This window comes from Hyperolius riggenbachi, chromosome 8 (genome assembly GCF_040937935.1).
Source record: "Hyperolius riggenbachi isolate aHypRig1 chromosome 8, aHypRig1.pri, whole genome shotgun sequence".
Lineage (NCBI taxonomy): Eukaryota > Metazoa > Chordata > Amphibia > Anura > Hyperoliidae > Hyperolius > Hyperolius riggenbachi.
This window is the reverse complement of record NC_090653.1, coordinates 281879035-281903958: the sequence shown is the minus strand read 5'-3', so window position 1 is coordinate 281903958 and position 24924 is coordinate 281879035. Positions and strand designations below refer to the sequence as shown.

Sequence of the window (24924 nt, the reverse complement as noted above, 5' to 3'; positions counted from 1 at the left end):
TCTCCCTTTTCCAGGATCTGGCGCCCTCCACCCTAGCGCAGCGTTGGGCGCTGCGTCCACTCATCAAAGCACTCCAGCAGGCCGGAGCATCTTACCACTGGGGATTCCCCTTCCAGCTCGTAGTGCGGAAGGGGTCCAAGTCGGCCACTCTACGCCATCCACGTGAACTCCCAGAGTTCTTTGCAGCGATCTCCATGCAGTCGATTGATCTTCCAGAGTGGGACCCGGACTCTTTCGACCCCTCTCGCCCGCCGAAAAACCGCAGACCGAAGCGTCAGTAACGTGAGTACTTTGCTGGACTGACGGGCTACCGGTTCCCCTGTTAACTCTGGCTCGATTGTTCTCATAGACTTGGGCCTATGCTTGGCTCTCCCCCCCCCCTCATATTTGACTGTCGCTACCCCTTGACAGACCTGTGGGCTGCCTGGAACTCTATCAGGACTGTATCTGGCCTGGATGTGCTGTGGGACAAGGCTTACTGTCCAGATTAATGTAGCCGGCAAGGCCACCGGGAACTCTTGGCTCACATTCTCGACGGGCCTATACACCTGTTTGGGATTTGAAGACTCGTGGACGTGGTGTACCGGGGATGGTGGGGCCTTGTGTCGGTGGGCTGGCTCCCCCTGCCCCCTCTGGTACAATGATGGATCCCTTCACCTCCCTCCCAGTTTGCATTATGTGTACCCGCGCTATATTTCCTGCATTATCTTATGTTTTACTCATCGATGCTATACTAGGTTAACTACTATATACTCAGTATTGGTGCTCCTAGGATGACTCGTATTACACATATGTTCCTTAAATGATGCTGATGGCCTGGGAGGTGCAGACACGGGGCCCTAGGCCCGGGGGGGGGGGGGGGGGGGGGAGGGGGCGGCTGGAGGCGGGAGTTTCCGCATCTTAGGGTCTCCACTAGCATAATGGGAGCTAGTTAACTGCCCTCTGGCAGCATAGGGCCCAGGCCTACACAGACAGCAGCGCTCCTGGTTTATAATTACTATAGGATGAGCTCTTACAGAGCACCTGACCATCATCATATGGGGCTCTTATGGTAGTGGGGTGGGCTTGCGCAGGGTGGGGGGGACGGTCGGGGGGCTTTGGTTTGGGTTCGGGTTCTACTATGTTGGTGGAAATAAATACACACTCTAACGGCTATAAAATGGTTATATTTGCACTGTTACGGTTCTCTCATTTTATGCTCTGAGGATATGCTGTGCCAAGTTATGCTGGCACACGGGGTTTTGGAGACAAAGACTCCACTCCTAACCATGGTGTGGACTCTTTTACCCCAGGGCGTTTTGCCACCCCGATCCCGGGAGCCCTTTAGGCCTCCGGAGATCCTGGATATGTATGTCCATACACAGGCCTATCTGAGGCCTAGTAGCAGGGCGGTATGCACGAGTATACCCCCTGTGATTCTTCTGTGGTTTGTTACACAGCTACTCAAAACTTTCTTCCTCTCTGTACCTTCTTCCCTTCTTGTTCTATTTCCTTTGTTCTCTATTGTGGGTGTTTGGCTGGGGCTGGGGTTTGGGTGGTCTGGGGGGGTCTCGGGGCTTTTGCCCTATGCTCAAACAGTCACTTAAGGTGCTATCCCTCAACGCCAGGGGGCTGAACATCCCAGAAAAAAGATCTGCCACGCTGAATTTGTGCCGCAGGGAACGAGCCAGTTTAATCTGCTTACAGGAAACCCATTTTAAAGGGCCCGCACCCCCCAAATTATTCAACAGATATTATAAAACTGCATTCTATAGTATTCCGCAGGACTCCAAAACGAAAGGTACTGCTATCCTCATAGCTAAGGATACCCCATTTACACTTATTGAGGAGTTTGGAGATACATTGGGTCGCTTTAATCTGATTAAGGGCATTCTTTACAATCAAAAGGTGACGATTGGCTCGTTCTATGCTCCCAACTCTCAGCAAGAATCTTTCCTCCAGAACTTCTTATCCAAATTAAGTGCATTTGCTGAGGGCAGCATCATCCTGGGGGGGGGACTTGAATGTAGCTCTGGATCCTATCCTAGACTCGTCCTCGCAGAGATCCCCACTCTCCAAAAGACTCCTCCGTAGATGTAAAGCTCTTCTACATGACATGCAGCTAGTTGACCTGTGGAGACTTCATAACCCCTCGCAAAGAGACTACACTTTCTTCTCCTTTCCACATAGCTCCTATACTAGGATAGACTATATTTTTGTTTCGCACAACCTGCTGTCCTTCTCCGCCTCTCCGGGGATAGGGAATATGACCTTGTCGGACCATGCACCCGTATGGGCCGAATTGGCACTGAGTGAAAGTGGCTCCAGACCACCCACTTGGCGGATCAATAACTCCTTGATTAAAGACAAACAAATTTTCGAAAAGCTCAAAAAAGAAATGGAGGAGTTTTTTCAGATGAATGTGCGTGAGGACACGTCCCCCCTAGTGGTATGGGAGACACACAAATGTTTTGTGCGAGGTCTGTTGATAAGAGAAGGAGCCCGCCGCAAGAGGGAAAGAGAGAAAGAGGTACTAGACTCAATGTCTCGAATTAAAGAACTCGAATTAAAGCACAGGGGGGATCTGTCCTCAACCACTTTGTCTGCCCTTTCTGAGGAGAGGGATCGTCTTAAATCTCTACTGTTCCATAAAGCAAAATATGCAGCCGAACGCTGCCGCCGCTCATTCTATGAGTGGGGCAACAAATGTGGCTCCATGCTTGCGAGGGCCTTGAAGTCTCAGCAGTCATCTAATTATATCCCCTGCATAAAGGACAAGTCCTCTAAGCTACATCATGAGTATAGGGACATTTCGAGGATCTTTAAAGACTATTACTCTGGGTTATACAATCTTCCCCCTCCTATGCCCAACTGTACGACAGCCAATAAGCGCAGCAAAATCGAGTCCTACTTGAGGAACTCTCAAATGCCTCGCCTCTCATTCCCTGAAGTTAAAGAGCTGGAGGAGCCTTTCACGGGGGACGAACTGGGGATGGCCCTCTCTCAGATGCCGGCGGGCAAGGCCCCCGGACCTGACGGTTACTCCTCAGAATATTATAAAAAATTTCAGCAGTTACTCTCTCCCCACCTTTTGAAGGCTCTCAACACAATCACAGACGCACCTTTAGATCAGAATTGGTTCTCTCCTCAAATGCTGGAATCCCACATCACAGTTATCCATAAAGAGGGGAAAGACCCGGCACAATGCCAGAGTTACCGACCCATATCCCTCCTGAATGTCGACCTCAAACTATACTCCAAAATGCTGGCTAATAGGCTGGCTCCCTTGCTTCCCAAACTAATAAATTTAGACCAGGTGGGTTTTGTCCCGGGCAGAGAGGCCAGGGACAACACTATCCGCACCTTGGATGTGCTTCACTGGGTGAGGTCCCGGTCCACCCCCACTTTGCTTCTCTCTACTGACGCTGAAAAAGCTTTTGATAGGGTGGACTGGGACTTCATTGAAGGCACCCTGCGCCACATAGGCCTGGGTGGAATGATGAGAAAGAGAATACTGGCTTTGTACTCAGGCCCCAACGCCAGGGTCAAGGCTAATGGAATCCTATCCGAAACTTTTAATATACAAAATGAAACCCGACAGGGGTGCCCACTATCTCCACTCATTTTTGCTTTATCCCTTGAACCTTTCCTCTGCACGATCCGCAATAACCCCGACATTAAGGGAGTGGACTTCCCAAGATCCACGCATAAAGTTGCCGCTTACGCGGACGATATGCTCTTTTATCTAACCAATCCACATATCTCCCTACCCAACCTCTTGCTAGAGTTTCGTACATACGGGCTCTTATCGAACATGTCAATCAATTATGATAAAAGTGAGGCGATGGGGGTGCTCCTCCCGGAACCTCTCAAACTGACAATCCAAAGTAATTTCCCTTTCCGTTGGCCTTCACACCATTTGAAATATTTGGGAGTCCACATCACCCCTGACCCAAAAGATCTAGTATCCAGCAACTTCCTCCCGGCGCTGCAGAGAATCCGGCAGGACCTGCAGCGATGGAACAAATCGCAATTCTCCTGGTTCGGGAGATCGAATATTATTAAAATGACCGTTATGCCGCTCCTACTTTACTTATTTCAGACCCTTCCAATCCCAATCCCTGCCACATTTTTCAAAGCAATCAGCCAAACTTTCTCCAAATTCATTTGGTCTGGGCGAAAGCCCAGGCTGAAATATCAAATATTAACGGCACCAAAAGAAATGGGAGGCATGGCGGTTCCCAATCCCCGTCTTTACTGTGCTGCAGCAGTGCTAACCCGTATTATCGACTGGCATAGACATGCTGGTCATAAAAGATGGGTTGGAATGGAAGAAGAAATATTAAAAGCGGAGATTAAACATATCCCCTGGTCGACTCGATCCTGGCGTTCACCGGACCCAGCGGCATCTCTCATCACCCACACAGCCAACATCTTTGCTAAATACAGGCAGATGCCCCTACTCTCCCCATGGCCGACCCCGCTCCTTCCCATATTGGACAACCCGTCCTTTCCTTTGGGCCTCCCTCCCAAGAGCTATTTAGCCTGGCGGGGCAAACAGGTGCTCCGAGCTCAACATCTCACTGTGGGTGGGAGCTGGGTTCCTCTCCAAACACTACGGCAAAACCTGGGCTCCCAAGTTTTGGACGACTGGAGTTGGATCCAATTCAAACATTTTCTCCTGTCACACGGACCCAAAAACAACTTTGATCGACCCCTTACTGTTTTTGAGAAAACATGCCAGGGTGAGGGTCAAGTAAGAGGCACGATTTCACTGACATACTCCTTACTGAATGACACTACCTCCCCATCAGAACCCTTTAGAAACAAGTGGGAACAGGACTTAGGATTCACATTTAGTGACAAGCAGTGGGATAAGGTATTGGTATTTGCACACAAATCTTCCATCTCTTCCAGAGCTCAGGAGGCCGGCTACAAAATCTTAACAAGATGGTACCTGACACCCCATCGTCTTCATCTTATGTTCCCAAACACCACAAATCTTTGCTGGAGATGTGGACAAGAAGTGGGTACCATATTGCATATCTTTTGGTCCTGTGCTAGGCTCTCCCAGTTCTGGACAGATGTAAGAAATATAATACATGAACTAACAGACTTTCTCCCACCTGATTGCCCAGCGTTCTTTCTGCTACACCATAACACATGGTCCATCAGAAAATATAAAAAAACACTCACTAGACATTTGGTCAATGCTGCTAGATGCCTGTTGGCCAAACATTGGAAATCCACTGACCCACCTACGGTGGTGGAATGGCTTAGAGCAGTAGCACAGACTCAAAAGATGGAGGAGCTCACTGCCTCCATCCAGGACAGACAGGAACAGTATTGGAAGACATGGTTCGGGTGGTTTGAGTTTCAAGAGACACAACGCTATCGTTCACTAATGGGTAGGTGACTCACTGGTTAATGGGTATGATATAGGCCCCTAGGGTTGAACGCTCTCATGATCCAGCCTTTTGATCTGCGGCCGACCCGCCCTCTACCTGGCGTTGGGGGGGTACCTTCTCCCTCTCCTTGGGGCCCTCACCCGGGCCTGCCTGGACCTTGATCGCAGCCATCCCTACTTTCTAATCCCCTCCTTTCCTTATTACTCTATCCCTCTGTCTCTCTTTCTTAAGGATTCTCTCAGGGAAATGATTAACTTGATGATCTTTCCAACAGTTTTGGGGCTTCCTCACATACTTAACTTGAATTAACCCAAGACACTTGTCCCGATCCTGCTCGGCGCCCCGCCGGCTTTGCTGGACCCCCGATGGAAGTTCCCTTCGGGCCCGGGGTGTCCGGCTGGTCTGCTATGGGCGCTGACCAGGGGGGAGCGCAGTTTATATTATAACTATGACTATAACACTTGGGTTGCCTTTATGCCCTCCCTTACTGTTAATATGCCTGTGCACTTCTTGAGTATGTGGAGCCGTGCTGGACTACGCCTCCACTTTATTATGTTCATATATGCTATTGGATCGCATAAACCTATACTAATTCTAACATAGGACTCCCTGTTAAGAGAAACATGTTATTTGCTGTCAATCATCATTGTTTTTGTTCTTTCTTCTATGTAAAAATAAAAGAATCTTTAAAAAAATAAATTATCTCCCTATCACAATGTATGGCACCAATATTTTTTCAGTTTTGCATCCATTACTATTTACAAACTTATAATTAAAAAAAAAATAGTAATATACCCTCTTGACATACATAAAAAAGTTCAGAACCTTTGGTAACTATTTATGTTGGTTTTTTTGTTTTTTTGTTTTTTTTTTATTAATTAAACATTTTATTTGGGTATTTTTGGGACAGTGTGGGAGGCAAATTTTAATGTAAGTGTATGTATATTTATTTTTATTTTTTTAAAGTATGTAGATGTAGTTTTACTATTTGGCCACAAGATGGCCACAGTGACTTTTTTTTGTTTTTTGGGTCCTGCAAGTGTAAAAGTCCTCGTAAAGGAAGTGCAGAGGGGACGTAACATTTAGAAAGATCGCGGCTTCTCATACAAGTTGTCGGTCTTTCTAACGGGGACTTAAATCAATGAATTGGAACTGTGTTCCCTTTCATTGATCTCCTGGCTAACGGGCGGTGGCACGGGAGCGCGCGGGCGCATGCGCGATCGTCCGCAGGATCGCGCAGCAGCAGCCTTTTGGACATAGCAGCTACATCCAAAAGGCAATGGTTAATCTTCTGCTACCCTATTCAGAAGTAGCTGAAAAACTTTATGTGACCACACTTCCTGTGTTGGGATGAGTACAGGAATGAATTTAGCCACGAACACGATTTCAATTTCTGTCACCCGAAATGATTGTTCATAAATGGTTTAGGACTAGGAATGATCAATGAGATAGAAATAATATCTCCCAACATAGTAAACTAGCCAACCCGCGTCGTAGCATACGCCGCATCTATCTGTCTAATAGAGTACGTGCCTCAACCTTGAAGCAAGAAGAAGTAGGCTTTCCATGAGAAAATGTATGCGTGCTCAAACACCAAGTTTAACCCTAGCAAGTCTGGCTTTGCAAATCCGGCCTAATTGGCTATTCATGAGGCAATGCTCATGCAAATATGCATTTGCTTTCGCATGCCAAACTATGCAGGGTCCAAAAACCAATACCGCAAAGCGATCGCCCTGCGGGTATTAGTTCATGCTACATTAGCACTATCCAGGAGCGCCACGGGGAGGATTCCCAATGCCCCCTTTTTATACAACTGGGGGGACCGCAGGGTCCCAGGCTCTCTCACTGCCTGGAAACCACAGCGGCACCCCGGAGGGGGAGGCTGGGTGGCGTGGACGACCCCCCCCCCAAGTGTGGCCAGCGCCGGGGAGAGCCGTCTGCACCCACCTCCCAATATTAAAAACAGGCACTTACCTTAACATCCATTGCGTTCTGCAACATGCACATTAACTTGGGGGCACCACATGAGAAAGGAGTGAAGCATGGGTCACCCCGAGCTTTAGAGCTCAGGGCTGGCTCACATACAACACTCCGGGGTGGGGGGAGGACAGGCGCAGACAACTCACTCCAGGGCTCACACCACCAGAGCAAGCCATCCACCACCTGCCTCCAAAGGATACAACTGCAAAAAATGCTTTCTATGAGAAAAATTTTGCGTGCTCAAAAACCAAGTTTAACCCTAGCAAGTCTGGCTTTCCAAATCTGGCCTAATTGGCTATTCATGAGGCAATGCTCATGCAAATATGCATTTGCTTTCGCATGCCAAACTATGCAGGGTCAAAAAACCAATACTGCAAAGTGCTCTCTCGCTGCCTGGGAACCACAGCGGCACCCCGGAGTGGGAGGCTGGGTGGCGCAGCCCCCCCCCCCCCCCAAGCGTGGCCAGCGCTGGGGAGAGCCGTCCGCACCCACCTCCTAATATTAAAAACAGCCACTTACCTTAACGTCCATTGGGTTCTGCTACATGCGCATTAATTTTCTCAAGGAAAGCATTTTGTGCAGTTTGTATCCTTTGGAGGCAGGTGGTGGATGGCTTGCTCCGGTGGTGTGAACATTGGAGTGAGTGTGCCTGTCCTCCCCCCCCCCCCCCCCCCCCCCCTCTGGAGTGCTGTATGTGAGCCAGCCCTGAGCTCTAAAGCTCGGGGTGACCCATGCTTCTCTCCTTTCTCATGTGGTGCCCCCAAATTAATGCGCATGTAGCAGAACGCAATGGACGTTAAGGTAAGTGCCTGTTTTTAATATTGGGAGGTGGGTGCAGACGGCTCTCCCCGGCGCTGGCCACACTTGAGGGGGGTCGTCCACGCCACCCAGCCTCCCCCTCCGGGGTGCCGCTGTGGTTTCCAGGCAGTGAGAGAGCCTGGGACCCTGCGGTCCCCCCCAGTTGTATAAAAAGGGGGCATTGGGAATCCTCCCCGTGGCGCTCCTGGAGGCCTGGAGCACACCAAAAACTGCTAGCAGATCCGCAAAATGCTAGCAGATTTTGAAACGCTTTTTCTTATTTTTCTGTAGCATTTCACCTAGCATTTTGCGGTTTTGTAAAGCATTTTTGGTGTAGTAGATTTCATATATTGTTACAGTAAAGCTGTTACTGAACAGCTTCTGTAACAAAAACGCCTGCAAAACCGCTCTGAACTGCCGTTTTTCAGAGCGTTTTGCGTTTTTCCTATACTTAACATTGGAGGCAGAAACGCCTCCGCAATCCAAAAAATGCCTCACCTCGGGAGTATGCATTTCAGCAAAACGCCTCCCGCTCTGGTGTGCACCAGCCCATTGAAATACATTACCCAAGCGTATCCGCAGCCGCAAGTGGATCGCAAAACGCTGCCGAACCGCTCTGGTGTGCACTAAGCCGGATAGTACTAATGTAACATGTAGCAAGGTGACTGCTTTGTGGTATTGGTTTGTGCATGCATTTGCATGAGCATTGCCTCATGAATAGCCAATTAGGCCAGATTTGCAATGTCAGACTTGCTAGGGTAAGGCCTCTTTTCCATGGACTGTGAATAGGCAGTGAAATGGCTCTCAAACTCTCACAACTGCTCACTGCTGCCTGGTAACTGCTCACTGCTGCCTGGTAACTGCTTGCTGCTGCCTGGTAACTGCTTGCTGCTGCCTGGTAACTGCTTGCTGCTGCCTGGTAACTGCTTGCTGCTGCCTGGTATCTGCTCACTGCTGCCTGGTATCTGCTCACTGCTGCCTGGTATCTGCTCACTGCTGCCTGGTATCTGCTCACTGCTGCCTGGTATCTGCTCACTGCTGCCTGGTATCTGCTCACTGCTGCCTGGTATCTGCTCACTGCTGCCTGGTATCTGCTCACTGCTGCCTGGCAACTGCTCATTGCTGCCTGGTAACTGCTTATTGCTGCCTGGTATCTGCTCACTGCTGCCTGGTAACTGCTTGCTGCTGCCTGGTAACTGCTTGCTGCTGCCTGGTAACTGCTTGTTGCTGCCTGGTATCTGCTCACTGCTGCCTGGTAACTGCTTGTTGCTGCCTGGTATCTGCTCACTGCTGCCTGGTAACTGCTTGCTGAGCACACAGCTCAACAGTCCGTGGAAAAGAGGCCTTAAACTTGGTGTTTGAGCACGCATAAATTTTCTCATGCAAAGTACTTCTTCTTCTTGTTTGAAGGTTGAGGCACTTAGTCTATTATATATATAGATTATATGCAGTTTGCAATTGGACCAATCAGAATAGCTTTCTGTCTGTTTTTATTAGTCCAAGCTGTATAAAATTTACATGAAAATGCTAGGAGAAATTATTTGCATCTTATTGATCATCCCTATTTACCGGTAGGACTGATCGCTGTACAGACACACTACTGGTGAGCTTTCATACAATCAGCCAATCTGTGTTGTCATCTAGGTATTCACAGGTAATAAGCACCACTAGGGATGATGGGAAATGTAGTCCTGTGCCAACAGTCAGTTGCCTGGAACAAGCATACAGCCAGTGGAGTGACACCTGGAACAAACATTCAGCCAGCAGAATTACATCTGGAACAAGTACGCAGCCAGTGGGGTCACACCTGGAGCAAGCATGCAGCCAGTGGAGTCACACCTGGAACAAGCATGCAGCCAGTGGAGTTACACCTGGAACAAGAATGCAGCCAGCGGAGTCACACCTGGAACAAGCATGCAGCCAGCGGAGTCACACCTGGAACAAGCATGCAGCAAGCGGAGTCACACCTGGAACAAGCATACAGCCAGTGCAGTCACACCTGGAACAAGCATGCAGCCAGCGGAGTCACACCTGGAACAAGCATGCAGCCAGTGCAGTCACACCTGGAACAAGCATGCAGCCAGCGGAGTCACACCTGACACAAGAATGCAGACAGCAGAGTCACACCTGGAGCAAGCATGCAGCCAGCGGAGTCACACCTGGAACAAGCATACAGCCAGTGCAGTCACACCTGGAACAAGCATGCAGCCAGCAGAGTCACACCTGGAACAAGCATGCAGCCAGCGGAGTCACGCCTAGAACAAGCAAGCAGCCAGTGGAGTCACACCTGGAACAAGCATGCAGCCAGTGGAGTCACACCTGGAACAAGCATACAGCCAGCTGAGTCACACCTGGAACAAGCATGCAGCCAGCAGAGTCACACCGGGAACAAGCTTGCAGCCAGGAGAGTCACACTGGGAACAAGCATACAGCCGGTAGAGTCACATCGGGAACAAGCATGCAGCAGGTGGAGTCACACCGGGAACAAGCATGCAGCCAGTGGAGTCACACCTGGAACAAGCAGGCAGCCAGCAAAGTCACACCTGGAACAAGCATGCAGCCAGTGGAGTCACACCTGGAACAAGCATGCAGCCAGCAGAGTCACACCTGGAACAAGCATGCAGCCAGTGGAGTCACACCGGGAACAAGCTTGCAGCCAGCGGAGTCACACCTGGAACAAGCATGCAGCCAGCAGAGTCACACCGGGAACAAACATGCAGCCAGTGGAGTCACACCTGGAACAAGCATGCAGCCAGCAGAGTCACACCGGGAACAAACATGCAGCCAGTGAAATGAGAACAGCTAGGGTGCTGGGTCAGTATTAGAGGCAGGGTGTTAAGTCAGCAGCTGGTAAAGTGGGAATGTTAGCATGAGGTCACTAATAGCAGCCTCCATGATTAGCTCTCAGCTTCCGTTTTGGAAGTATAGTGCCTCTTTTAGGTGTGATGTACAGAGGTATTGGAATCACTGTATTAGTTTACTAAAAAGAGCACTCGTAGCCTGGGAAATCTTATGGCCAACATGAAAATAATTGCAATGCGGATTTCCCAGCTAATGAGAAGGAAGACTGCCAGTGGAGGAAGTAACCAGTGTGGCTGGAAAATGTGTTTCTGTGCAGGAAATTCTTCCTGGATTATTACTAGAAGTGGCGGGGGTTGCGTTTTGCTAAAATGTGAAGGTAAAATTAGCTTCTCTTTTCACGTTAGACAGCTGGAGGTGTTCCTGTGACTCAGCGGGGGACCACTTTAGTATGTCAGAGGGCACAGAGCAATCATTGCAGTGACATCACTCTAGACTGATTTCATGTTGAGGACAGATTTGAGACTCTGGTGATGTCACTCTGCAGCCACTAGAGGCAGCCTTTCATCTGCTTGTTGGCTGGAAGTTTCTGAGGAACCATTAGTCCCAGCTGAAGGGGGGCTCCAATATGCAATGTTTGCAAAATAATGAATGCAAAAGTCACCCATCTGGCACTTTTCATGGTCCCTCAGATAGAAGACAAGCGTGGTCTACCATAGACAATCAAACTGTTAGCGGTGGGAAGATGCAGAGGGAGAGAAATGTGTCAGACGACGAGGAAAGCCTTGTTGGTTTGGATCTGCTCACTGTAACATATATAAAGGGTCACTCCAAGCTGAGTACACCATCCACACCGGGAGCTCTAGAGGGACCAGTGGACCTCACATGAAGTCAGTGTCGGACTGGGAGGTGGAAAAACTGAGGAAATCCACCTGCTGGCCAAGCAGCAGAAAATTAAAGTTTAATGGTGGCTGTTGGGTGTTATTGGTGGACTATAATGAAATGATGCCTGTTAAAGGTTATTGGTGGACTATAATGAAATTATGCCTGTTAGAGGTTATTGGTGGACTTGTGTGGAATGTTGGCTATTGGAGGTTATGGTTGGACTCAAAAAGCTTGCGGGCAGCCACTAAAGCACACTCTGTAGGCAGTGACAGTGTTTGGAAGCCCAAGAACTCCTTACTGAATAGGTGCTGGCCTACTGAATAGGAAGAGCCGAGATTTGAACCCCTGTCTCTCATGTCAGAGGCAGTGCTCTTAACTATTACACTATCCAGCCACAGTGGAATAGTGCCCCTAGTGGTGGTGGCTGCTGCTAGCTGTGCTGGTAGTGGTGTTAGGATGTGATTGGAATAGTGCCCCTAGTGGTGGTGGCTGCTGCCGGGTGTGTCGGTGGTGTTGGTGGGATGTCGGTGGAATAGTGCCCCTAGTGGTGGTGGCTGCTGCCGGGTGTGTCGGTGGTGTTGGTGGGATGTCGGTGGAATACTGCCCCTAGTGGTGGTGGCTGCTGCCGGGTGTGTCGGTGGTGTTGGTGGGATGTCGGTGGAATACTGCCCCTAGTGGTGGTGGCTGCTGCCGGGTGTGTCGGTGGTGTTGGTGGGATGTCGGTGGAATAGTGCCCCTAGTGGTGGTGGCTGCTGCCGGGTGTGTCGGTGGTGTTGATGGGATGTCGGTGGAATACTGCCCCTAGTGGTGGTGGCTGCTGCCAGCTGTGTCGGTGGTGTTGGTGGGATGTCGGTGGAATAATGCCCCTAGTGGTGGTGGCTGCTGCCGGGTGTGTCGGTGGTGTTGGTGGGATGTCGGTGGAATACTGCCCCTAGTGGTGGTGGCTGCTGCCAGCTGTGCTGGCAGTGTAGGTGGGACTTAGGTGGAATATTGCTTTTAGTGGCAGTGGCCCTGTCAGGCAGAGCTTGCAGCATCATCAGCCATATGAAGTAACAAGCCCTTGGTCTGCTTTGAGTAATCCAGCCTTTCAGTGGCGCTAGTTCCTGCTCTTTCCCTCTGTTGCTCCCCTGCTCCAGATGTTGCCATAACTGCCCCCAATCAGCCTGCCAGTATAACAGCTGCAAGACCTGCACAGAAAAGCCATCTCTAATCTACACCAGGAGCTGCTGGCTGGGCAAGAGATTAGCATCTGCTCCTGGCACAGATACCTTCCCCTGGCCCTTTACTGCTAGTAGCTCTCAGAGTGTATTTGCAGGGCATGCTGGGACTTGTAGTTCCTGCACTGTCTCAGTGCTGCCACCTGTCAGCCAGTAGGGGCCCCTGAGTGGCCATGCATACCCCCAGCCTGCCAGCAGCAGCAGCACCTGATCCACAATACTGGGACAAAGAGCAATGTGCAGCAGCAGCAGCAGGAGGAGGAAAGTGCCAGAGCCTATCCCAGATCCAGGAGGGGGAGGGAGATGAGTGGGAGCTTCCAGAGGCAGCACTGACTGAGCCTCACAGACAGGAATGGAAGCCTGACTGCTGCTGCTGCTACAATGTAACAAGCTTCCTCATCATCCCACTGTCACACTGACACACACTGCATCACACTGGCAGTATGCTGCAGCTGCTGATCCCCTCACTGGATCCACCAACCAGGATCTGATCCCCCCAGAGAGGGGTAAGTGCTGGGGCCAGGGGGGGGGGGGTCTGTGCTGCTGGACAATGCAGAGGGGTCTCAGCTGTTACTGTGCTGGGCACTGGCTGGCCACGCTCTATATACTGTATATAGGGAGGGCAGACTGTGCTGTGTCCTATAGCCGCGCAGATCTCTGCTGGTACATACATGTGCACTGTATACTGTTACTGAATGAAATATACTGTATATAGGGAGGGCAGACTGTGCTGTGTCCTATAGCCGGGCTATGAGCTGTATATAGTATACATATAATGTACGTACTGCATCTCTGCTGGTATATACATGTGCACTGTATACTGTTACTGAATGATATATACTGTATATATGGAGGGCAGACTGTGCTGTGTCCTATAGCTGTACATAGTGTATATATAATGTACATACTGCATCTCTGCTTGTATATACATGTGCACTGTATACTGTTACTGAATGATATATACTGTATATAGGGAGGGCAGACTGTGCTGTGTCCTATAGCCGCGCAGATCTCTGCTGGTACATACATGTGCACACTGTATACTGTTACTGAATGATATATACTGTATATAGGGAGGGCAGACTGTGCTGTGTCCTATAGCTGTACATAGTGTATATATAATGTACAAACTGCATATCTGCTGGTATATACATGTGCACACTGTATACTGTTACTGAATGATAAATACTGTATGTATGGAGGGCAGACTGTGCTGTGTCCTATAGCAGGGCTATGAGCTGTATATAGTCTACATATAATGTACGTACTGCCTCTCTGCTGGTATATACATGTGCACTGTATACTGTTACTGAATGATATATACTGTATATATGGAGGGCAGACTGTGCTGTGTCCTATAGCTGTACATAGTGTATATATAATGTACATACTGCATCTCTGCTGATATATATATATATATATATATATATATATATATACTGTACTGTCCACATATATATAGTGTATGTACTATACTGTTACTGAATTAGATATACTGTATATATATATATATATGGAGGGCTGACTGTGCTGTGTCTAGCCTGGCTATGAGCTGTACATTGTTCATATATAATAATATAATAAACAAACTGCATGTCTCTGGTCATATATACATATACATATGTACTGTGTACTGTTAGTGAATTATATATACTGTATGCTGCTTGTGTTTCCACCACAGTGTTATATAGGGTACATTGTATACCGTGTCACAGTGTTGTATACATTGTATATCACATCACAGTGTACACATTGTATATTGCTAATGTCTGTGACACTGTTGTATACATTGTATAGCACACAGTGATATATAAATTGTATATCGCTAATATCTTGGGGACAGTGTTATATACATTGCATATCGCTAGTGTATTCAGCATTGTATATTGTTATTGTATTCAGCATTGTATTATTATTATTTATTGGATTTATATAGCGCCAACATATTACGCAGCGCTGACTATATACTTGGTATGCTGCTTGGGACTGTATTATATACATTGCGTATTGCTAATGTCTGCGGCCCAGTGATAGATAGATACCGGTAGATAGATAGATAGGTATTGTGCTTGCATGTCCAGCATTATATTAAATATGTTATATACTGATTACGGTTTCACCACTGTACTGTGTACATTGTATACCGCTAGTGTATTCAGCATTGTATTATATACTTGGTGTGCTGCTTAGTACTGTATTATATACATTGTATATTGCTAGTGTATCCATCATTGTATTATATACATTGTATATTGCTAGTGCATTCAGTATTGTATTATATACTTTGTGGGCTGCTTAGTACTTTATTATATACATTGTATATCGCTAGTGTACCTGGCATTGTATTATATACATTCTTGTATATCGCTAGTGTACCCGTCATTGTATTATATACATTGTATATCGCTAGTGTACCCGTCATTGTATTATATACATTGTATATCGCTAGTGTATCCGTCATTGTATTATATACATTGTATATCGCTAGTGTATCCGGCATTCTATTATATACATTGTATATCGCTAGTGTATCCGGCATTGTATTATATACATAGTATGTTGCTAGTGTATCCGTCATTGTATTATATACATTGTATATCGCTAGTGTATCCGGCATTGTATTATATACATTGTATATCGCTAGTGTACCCGTCATTGTATTATATACATTGTATATCGCTAGTGTACCCGGCATTGTATTATATACATTCTTGTATATCGCTAGTGTATCCGGCATTGTGTTATATACATTGTATATCGCTAGTGTACCCGTCATTGTATTATATACATTGTATATCGCTAGTGTACCCGGCATTGTATTATATACATTCTTGTATATCGCTAGTGTATCCGTCATTGTACTATATACATTGTGTATCCGGCATTGTATTATATACATTGTATATCGCTAGTGTATCCGTCATTGTGTTATATACATTGTATATCGCTAGTGTATCCGGCATTGTATTATATACATTGTATATCGCTAGTGTATCCGTCATTGTATTATATACATTGTATATCGCTAGTGTATCCGTCATTGTATTATGTACATTGTATATCGCTAGTGTACCCGTCATTGTATTATATACATTGTATATCGCTAGTGTATCCGTCATTGTATTTTGTACATTGTATATCGCTAGTGTATCCGTCATTGTACTATATACATTGTATATCGCTAGTGTATCCGGCATTGTATTATATACATAGGGCCTGATTCACAAAGCGGTGCTAACAGTTAGCACGCTGGTGAACAGCCCTTTATCATGCCTAAACTCGGTTTAGGCATGATAAGTTTAGGTGTGATAAGTTTAGGCATGATAAGTTTAAGCGCCAACTGGGTTAGCACCGCAGTGCACAGCTGATCAAAAGTTTTACGCTAGCAAAGTCTGGTGCACTTCGTATAAAGTTTAATGGCGCTGCTTTGTGTGCGGGACTTTGCAAGCGATCTAAACTTATCTAAACTTATCATGCCTAAACTTATCACACCTAAACTGGTTTTTCACCAGCGTGGTGTAATGGTTATCATGCCTAAAGCAGCCCATACACTCAGCCGATTTTCTGGCCGACCGATCGATCGCGGTCGATCGATCGATCGATCGATCGCAAATCGGTTGGCCAATCGACCGATCGACGGCCGATTTCGATCGATTTCGATGGATTTCCATCGAACTTGCAGGGTGGAAAATTTAGGTCGATCTGATGAGATTGCTTATCAGTTTGCATTGGCCTTAATGGAAATCTGATGGCAAAAAAATGCCATCAGATCGAATTTCAACAGATTTCAAACTGAAATCTATTGGAATTCTATTCTGGTAAAAAATGTTCTAAAAACGCATCAGATAGATCATCAGATGCATTTCTTATCTGTCTGCTGCCAATCTGACGAGTGTATGGGCACCTTTAAGTCTCTAACTGGGTTAGCACCGCTTTGTGAATCGAGCCCATAGTATGTTGCTAGTGTATCCGTCATTGTATTATATACATTGTATATCGCTAGTGTATCCGGCATTGTATTATATACATTGTATATCGCTAGTGTATCCGGCATTGTATTATATACATTGTATATCGCTAGTGTATCCGTCATTGTATTATATACATTGTATATCGCAAGTGTATCCGGCATTGTATTATATACATTGTATATCGCTAGTGTATACGGCATTGTATTATATACATTGTATATCGCTAGTGTATCCGGCATTGTATTATATACATTGTATATCGCTAGTGTATCCGGCATTGTATTATATACATTGTATATCGCTAGTGTATCCGGCATTGTATTATATACATTGTATATCGCTAGTGTATTCGTCATTGTGTTATATACATTGTATATCACTAGTGTATCCGGCATTGTATTATATACATAGTATGTTGCTAGTGTATCCGGCATTGTATTATATACATTGTATATCGCTAGTGTATCCGTCATTGTATTATATACATTGTATATCGCTAGTGTATCCGTCATTGTGTTATATACATTGTATATCGCTAGTGTACCCGTCATTGTATTATATACATTGTATATCGCTAGTGTATCCGGCATTGTATTATATACATTGTATATCGCTAGTGTATTCGTCATTGTGTTATATACATTGTATATCACTAGTGTATCCGGCATTGTATTATATACATTGTATATCGCTAGTGTATCCATCATTGTACTATATACATTGTATATCGCTAGTGTATCCGGCATTGTATTATATACATTGTATATCGCTAGTGTATTCGTCATTGTGTTATATACATTGTATATCACTAGTGTATCCGGCATTGTATTATATACATAGTATGTTGCTAGTGTATCCGGCATTGTATTATATACATTGTATATCGCTAGTGTATCCGTCATTGTATTATATACATTGTATATCGCTAGTGTATCCGTCATTGTGTTATATACATTGTATATCGCTAGTGTATCCGTCATTGTGTTATATACATTGTATATCGCTAGTGTATCCGTCATTGTGTTATATACATAGTATGTTGCTAGTGTATCCGTCATTGTATTATATACATTGTATATCGCTAGTGTATCCGTCATTGTTTTATATACATTGTATATCGCTAGTGTATCCGGCATTGTATTATATACATTGTGTAGCCCTAGGGCATTCTGCATTGTTTTCTATAGGTGGTACGTTGCTTGTATCATATACATAGTATATCGCTAGTGCTTCTGGCTGCACATTCTATATGTACTGTATAGCTCTAGTATCCCTGGTACTGATTGCCCGCTACACGTCCTACACCGGTCACATGTACAGGTTGTGCTCCAGCTGTGTGTCAGGGGCTGTACATGATGTATGCTGTATACCATGCCTGTGAGGTACTGTATACTGCAGACATGGCATGGCTGTGTCCTACATAAGAGATGCTCTGGTATATGTAGTGCGCCCGCTGGGCGGCCTGGCACTGGGGAAGAGGCAGCAGCTGTAGATGGTTAGGCTCATAGCTGACATGTCTCCTGAGAGACCATTAACTCCTTCCTGTCCACGCAGTAGAGACCGGAAGGCTGGAATGTTGTAATGTATTGTGTTATAGCTGAAACAGGAAACCTGCATCACCCTCTATATATATATATATGGAGGATGGCACAGAGGTGGTGCCAGGCAGTGCTGTATGGTGGAGATGGCACAGAGGTGATGCCAGGCAGTGCTGCATGGTGGAGATGGCACAGAGGTGATGTCAGGCAGTGCTGTATGGTGGAGATGGCACAGAAGTGATGCCAGGCAGTGCTGTATGGTGGAGATGGCACAGAGGTGATGCCAGGCAGTGCTGTATGGTGGAGATGGCACAGAGGTGATGCCAGGCAGTGCTGTATGGTGGAGATGGCACAAAGGTGATGCCAGGCAGTGCTGTATGGTGGAGATGGCACAGAGGTAATACCAGGCAGTGCTGTATGGTGGAGATGGCACAGAGGTGATGCTAGGCAGTGCTGTATGGTGGAGATGGCACAGAGGTGATGCTAGGCAGTGCTGTATGGTGGAGATGGCACAGAGGTAATACCAGGTAGTGCTGTATGGTGGAGATGGCAGACAGGTAATACCAGGCAGTGCTGTATGGTAGAGATGGCAGACAGGTGATGCCAGGCAGTGCTGTATGGTGGAGATGGCACAGAGGTGATGCCAGGCAGTGCTGTATGGTGGAGATGGCACAGAGGTAATGCCAGGCAGTGCTGTATGGTGGAGATGGCACAGAGGTGATGCCAGGCAGTGCTGTATGGTGGAGATGGCACAGAGGTAATGCCAGGCAGTGCTGTATGGTGGAGATGGCACAGAGGTAATGCCAGGCAGTGCTGTATGGTGGAGATGGCACAGAGGTGATGCTAGGCAGTGCTGTATGGTGGAGATGGCACAGAGGTAATGCCCAGGCAGTGCTGTATGGTGGAGATGGCACAGAGGTGATGCTAGGCAGTGCTGTATGGTGGAGATGGCACAGAGGTGATGCTAGGCAGTGCTGTATGGTGGAGATGGCACAGAGGTGATGCCAGGCAGTGCTGTATGGTGGAGATGGCACAGAGGTGATGCTAGGCAGTGCTGTATGGTGGAGATGGCACAGAGGTAATGCCAGGCAGTGCTGTATGGTGGAGATGGCACCGAGGTGATGCTAGGCAGTGCTGTATGGTGGAGATGGCACAGAGGTGATGCCAGGTAGTGCTGTATGGTGGAGATGGCACAGAGGTGATGCCAGGCAGTGCTGTATGGTGGAGATGGCACAGAGGTGATGCCAGGCAGTGCTGTATGGTGGAGATGGCAGACAGGTAATACCAGGCAGTGCTGTATGGTGGAGATGGCACAGAGGTGATGCCAGGTAGTGCTGTATGGTGGAGATGGCACAGTGATAATGTCAGGCAGTGCTGTATGGTGGAGATGGCACAGAGGTAATACCAGGTAGTGCTGTATGGTGGAGATGGCAGACAGGTAATACCAGGCAGTGCTGTATGGTAGAGATGGCAGACAGGTAATACCAGGCAGTGCTGTATGGTAGAGATGGCAGACAGGTAATACCAGGCAGTGCTGTATGGTGGAGATGGCAGACAGGTAATACCAGGCAGTGCTGTATGGTAGAGATGGCAGACAGGTAATACCAGGCAGTGCTGTATGGTGGAGATGGCAGACAGGTAATACCAGGCAGTGCTGTATGGTGGAGATGGCAGACAGGTAATGACAGGCAGTGCTGTATGGTGAAGATGGCACAGAGGTGATGCCAGGCAGTGCTGTATGGTAGAGATGGCAAACAGGTAATACCAGGCAGTGCTGTATGGTGGAGATGGCACAGAGGTAATGCCAGGCAGTGCTGTATGGTGAAGATAGCACAGAGGTGATGCCAGGCAGTGCTGTATGGTGGAGATGGCAGACAGGTAATGACAGGCAGTGCTGTATGGTAGAGATGGCAGACAGGTAATACCAGGCAGTGCTGTATGGTGGAGATGGCACAGAGGTAATGCCAGGCAGTGCTGTATGGTGGAGATGGCACAGAGGTGATGCCAGGCAGTGCTGTATGGTGGAGATGGCACAGAGGTAATGCCAGGCAGTGCTGTATGGTGGAGATGGCAGACAGGTAATGACAGGCAGTGCTGTGTGGTGGAGATGGCAGACAGGTAATGACAGGCAGTGCTGTATGGTGAAGATGGCACAGAGGTGATGCCAGGCAGTGCTGTATGGTAGAGATGGCAAACAGGTAATACCAGGCAGTGCTGTATGGTGGAGATGGCACAGAGGTAATGCCAGGCAGTGCTGTATGGTGAAGATGGCCAGTGGTAATACCAGGCAGTGCTGTATGGTGATGGCAGACAGATAATACCAGGCAGTGCTGTATGGTGGAGATGGCAGACAGGTAATGCCAGGCAGTGCTGTATGGTAGAGATGGCAGACAGGTAATGACAGGCAGTGCTGTATGGTAGAGATGGCAGACAGGTAATACCAGGCAGTGCTGTATGATGGAGATGGCAGACAGGTAATGATAGGCAGTGCTGTATGGTGGAGATGGCACAGAGGTAATGCCAGGCAGTGCTGTATGGTGGAGATGGCAGACAGGTAATACCAAGCAGTGCTGTATGGTGAAGATGGCAGACAGGTAATGCCAGGTAGTGCTGTATGGTGGAGATGGCAGACAGGTAATGCCAGGCAGTGCTGTATGGTAGAGATGGCAGACAGGTAATACCAGGCAGTGCTGTATGGTGGAGATGGCAGACAGGTAATACCAGGCAGTGCTGTATGGTGGAGATGGCACAGAGGTGATGCCAGGCAGTGCTGCATGGTGGAGATGGCACAGAGGTGATGTCAGGCAGTGCTGTATGGTGGAGATGGCACAGAAGTGATGCCAGGCAGTGCTGTATGGTGGAGATGGCACAGAGGTGATGCCAGGCAGTGCTGTATGGTGGAGATGGCACAGAGGTGATGCCAGGCAGTGCTGTATGGTGGAGATGGCACAGAGGTAATACCAGGCAGTGCTGTATGGTGGAGATGGCACAGAGGTGATGCTAGGCAGTGCTGTATGGTGGAGATGGCACAGAGGTGATGCTAGGCAGTGCTGTATGGTGGAGATGGCACAGAGGTAATGCCAGGTAGTGCTGTATGGTGGAGATGGCAGACAGGTAATACCAGGCAGTGCTGTATGGTAGAGATGGCAGACAGGTGATGCCAGGCAGTGCTGTATGGTGGAGATGGCACAGAGGTGATGCCAGGCAGTGCTGTATGGTGGAGATGGCACAGAGGTGATGCCAGGCAGTGCTGTATGGTGGAGATGGCACAGAGGTAATGCCAGGCAGTGCTGTATGGTGGAGATGGCACAGAGGTGATGCCAGGCAGTGCTGTATGGTGGAGATGGCACAGAGGTAATGCCAGGCAGTGCTGTATGGTGGAGATGGCACAGAGGTAATGCCAGGCAGTGCTGTATGGTGGAGATGGCACAGAGGTGATGCTAGGCAGTGCTGTATGGTGGAGATGGCACAGAGGTAATGCCAGGCAGTGCTGTATGGTGGAGATGGCACAGAGGTGATGCTAGGCAGTGCTGTATGGTGGAGATGGCACAGAGGTGATGCTAGGCAGTGCTGTATGGTGGAGATGGCACAGAGGTGATGCCAGGCAGTGCTGTATGGTGGAGATGGCACAGAGGTGATGCTAGGCAGTGCTGTATGGTGGAGATGGCACAGAGGTAATGCCAGGCAGTGCTGTATGGTGGAGATGGCACCGAGGTGATGCTAGGCAGTGCTGTATGGTGGAGATGGCACAGAGGTGATGCCAGGTAGTGCTGTATGGTGGAGATGGCACAGAGGTGATGCCAGGCAGTGCTGTATGGTGGAGATGGCACAGAGGTGATGCCAGGCATTGCTGTATGGTGGAGATGGCAGACAGGTAATACCAGGCAGTGCTGTATGGTGGAGATGGCACAGAGGTGATGCCAGGTAGTGCTGTATGGTGGAGATGGCACAGTGATAATGTCAGGCAGTGCTGTATGGTGGAGATGGCACAGAGGTAATACCAGGTAGTGCTGTATGGTGGAGATGGCAGACAGGTAATACCAGGCAGTGCTGTATGGTAGAGATGGCAGACAGGTAATACCAGGCAGTGCTGTATGGTAGAGATGGCAGACAGGTAATACCAGGCAGTGCTGTATGGTGGAGATGGCAGACAGGTAATACCAGGCAGTGCTGTATGGTAGAGATGGCAGACAGGTAATACCAGGCAGTGCTGTATGGTGGAGATGGCAGACAGGTAATACCAGGCAGTGCTGTATGGTGGAGATGGCAGACAGGTAATGACAGGCAGTGCTGTATGGTGAAGATGGCACAGAGGTGATGCCAGGCAGTGCTGTATGGTAGAGATGGCAAACAGGTAATACCAGGCAGTGCTGTATGGTGGAGATGGCACAGAGGTAATGCCAGGCAGTGCTGTATGGTGAAGATAGCACAGAGGTGATGCCAGGCAGTGCTGTATGGTGGAGATGGCAGACAGGTAATGACAGGCAGTGCTGTATGGTAGAGATGGCAGACAGGTAATACCAGGCAGTGCTGTATGGTGGAGATGGCACAGAGGTAATGCCAGGCAGTGCTGTATGGTGGAGATGGCACAGAGGTGATGCCAGGCAGTGCTGTATGGTGGAGATGGCACAGAGGTAATGCCAGGCAGTGCTGTATGGTGGAGATGGCAGACAGGTAATGACAGGCAGTGCTGTGTGGTGGAGATGGCAGACAGGTAATGACAGGCAGTGCTGTATGGTGAAGATGGCACAGAGGTGATGCCAGGCAGTGCTGTATGGTAGAGATGGCAAACAGGTAATACCAGGCAGTGCTGTATGGTGGAGATGGCACAGAGGTAATGCCAGGCAGTGCTGTATGGTGAAGATGGCCAGTGGTAATACCAGGCAGTGCTGTATGGTGATGGCAGACAGATAATACCAGGCAGTGCTGTATGGTGGAGATGGCACAGTGGTAATGCCAGGCAGTGTTGTATGGTGGAGATGGTATAGAGGTGATGCCAGGCAGTGCTGTATGGTGGAGATGGCAGACAGGTAATGACAGGCAGTGCTGTATGGTAGAGATGGCAGACAGGTAATACCAGGCAGTGCTGTATGGTGGAGATGGCACAGAGGTGATGCCAGGCAGTGCTGTATGGTGGAGATGGCACAGAGGTAATGCCAGGCAGTGCTGTATGGTGGAGATGGCAGACAGGTAATGACAGGCAGTGCTGTGTGGTGGAGATGGCAGACAGGTAATGCCAGGCAGTGCTGTATGGTAGAGATGGCAGACAGGTAATGACAGGCAGTGCTGTATGGTAGAGATGGCAGACAGGTAATACCAGGCAGTGCTGTATGATGGAGATGGCAGACAGGTAATGATAGGCAGTGCTGTATGGTGGAGATGGCACAGAGGTAATGCCAGGCAGTGCTGTATGGTGGAGATGGCAGACAGGTAATACCAAGCAGTGCTGTATGGTGAAGATGGCAGACAGGTAATGCCAGGTAGTGCTGTATGGTGGAGATGGCAGACAGGTAATGCCAGGCAGTGCTGTATGGTAGAGATGGCAGACAGGTAATACCAGGCAGTGCTGTATGGTGGAGATGGCAGACAGGTAATACCAGGCAGTGCTGTATGGTGGAGATGGCACAGAAGTAATGCCAGGCAGTGCTGTATGGTAGAGATGGCAGACAGGTAATGCCAGGCAGTGCTGTATGGTAGAGATGGCAGGCAGGTAATACCAGGCAGTGCTGTATGGTGGAGATGGCACAGAAGTAATACCAGGTAGTGCTGTATGGTAGAGATGGCAGACAGGTAATACCAGGCAGTGCTGTATGGTAGAGATGGCAGACAGGTAATACCAGGCAGTGCTGTATGGGGGAGATGGCAGACAGGTAATACCAGGCAGTGCTGTATGGTGGAGATGGCAGACAGGTAATGACAGGCAGTGTTGTATGGTGGAGATGGCAGACAGGTAATACCAGGCAGTGCTGTATGGTGGAGATGGCAGACAGGTAATACCAGGCAGTGCTGTATGGTGGAGATGGCAGACAGGTAATGCCAGGCAGTGCTGTATGGTGAAGATGGCACAGAGGTAATGCCAGGCAGTGCTGTATGGTGGAGATGGCAGACAGGTAATGACAGGCAGTGCTGTATGGTGGAGATGGCAGACAGGTAATACCAGGCAGTGCTGTATGGTGAAGATGGCACAGAGGTGATGCCAGGCAGTGCTGTATGATGGAGATGGCACAAAGGTGATGCCAGGCAGTGTTGTATGGTGGAGATGGCAGACAGGTAATACCAGGCAGTGCTGTATGGTAGAGATGGCAGACAGGTAATACCAGGCAGTGCTGTATGGTGGAGATGGCACAGA

At 48.3% G+C, this 24924-nt stretch overlaps 1 protein-coding gene across 13 annotated transcripts in view; it reads left to right on the top strand.

The window, feature by feature from the left end:
• DAB2IP (DAB2 interacting protein) overlaps positions 1–24924 on the top strand; it is a 974997-nt gene that overhangs the window by 685390 nt on the left and 264683 nt on the right. The window contains exon 1 of one of the 13 annotated variants that reach the window (XM_068249035.1): positions 13384–13572. The exons of the other annotated variants lie outside the window; for them this stretch is intronic. The gene's annotated coding sequence lies outside the window, so the exon portion shown is untranslated. Of the gene's footprint in view, positions 1–13383; positions 13573–24924 lie in introns of those variants that run through there. 13 annotated transcript variants of the gene reach the window in all.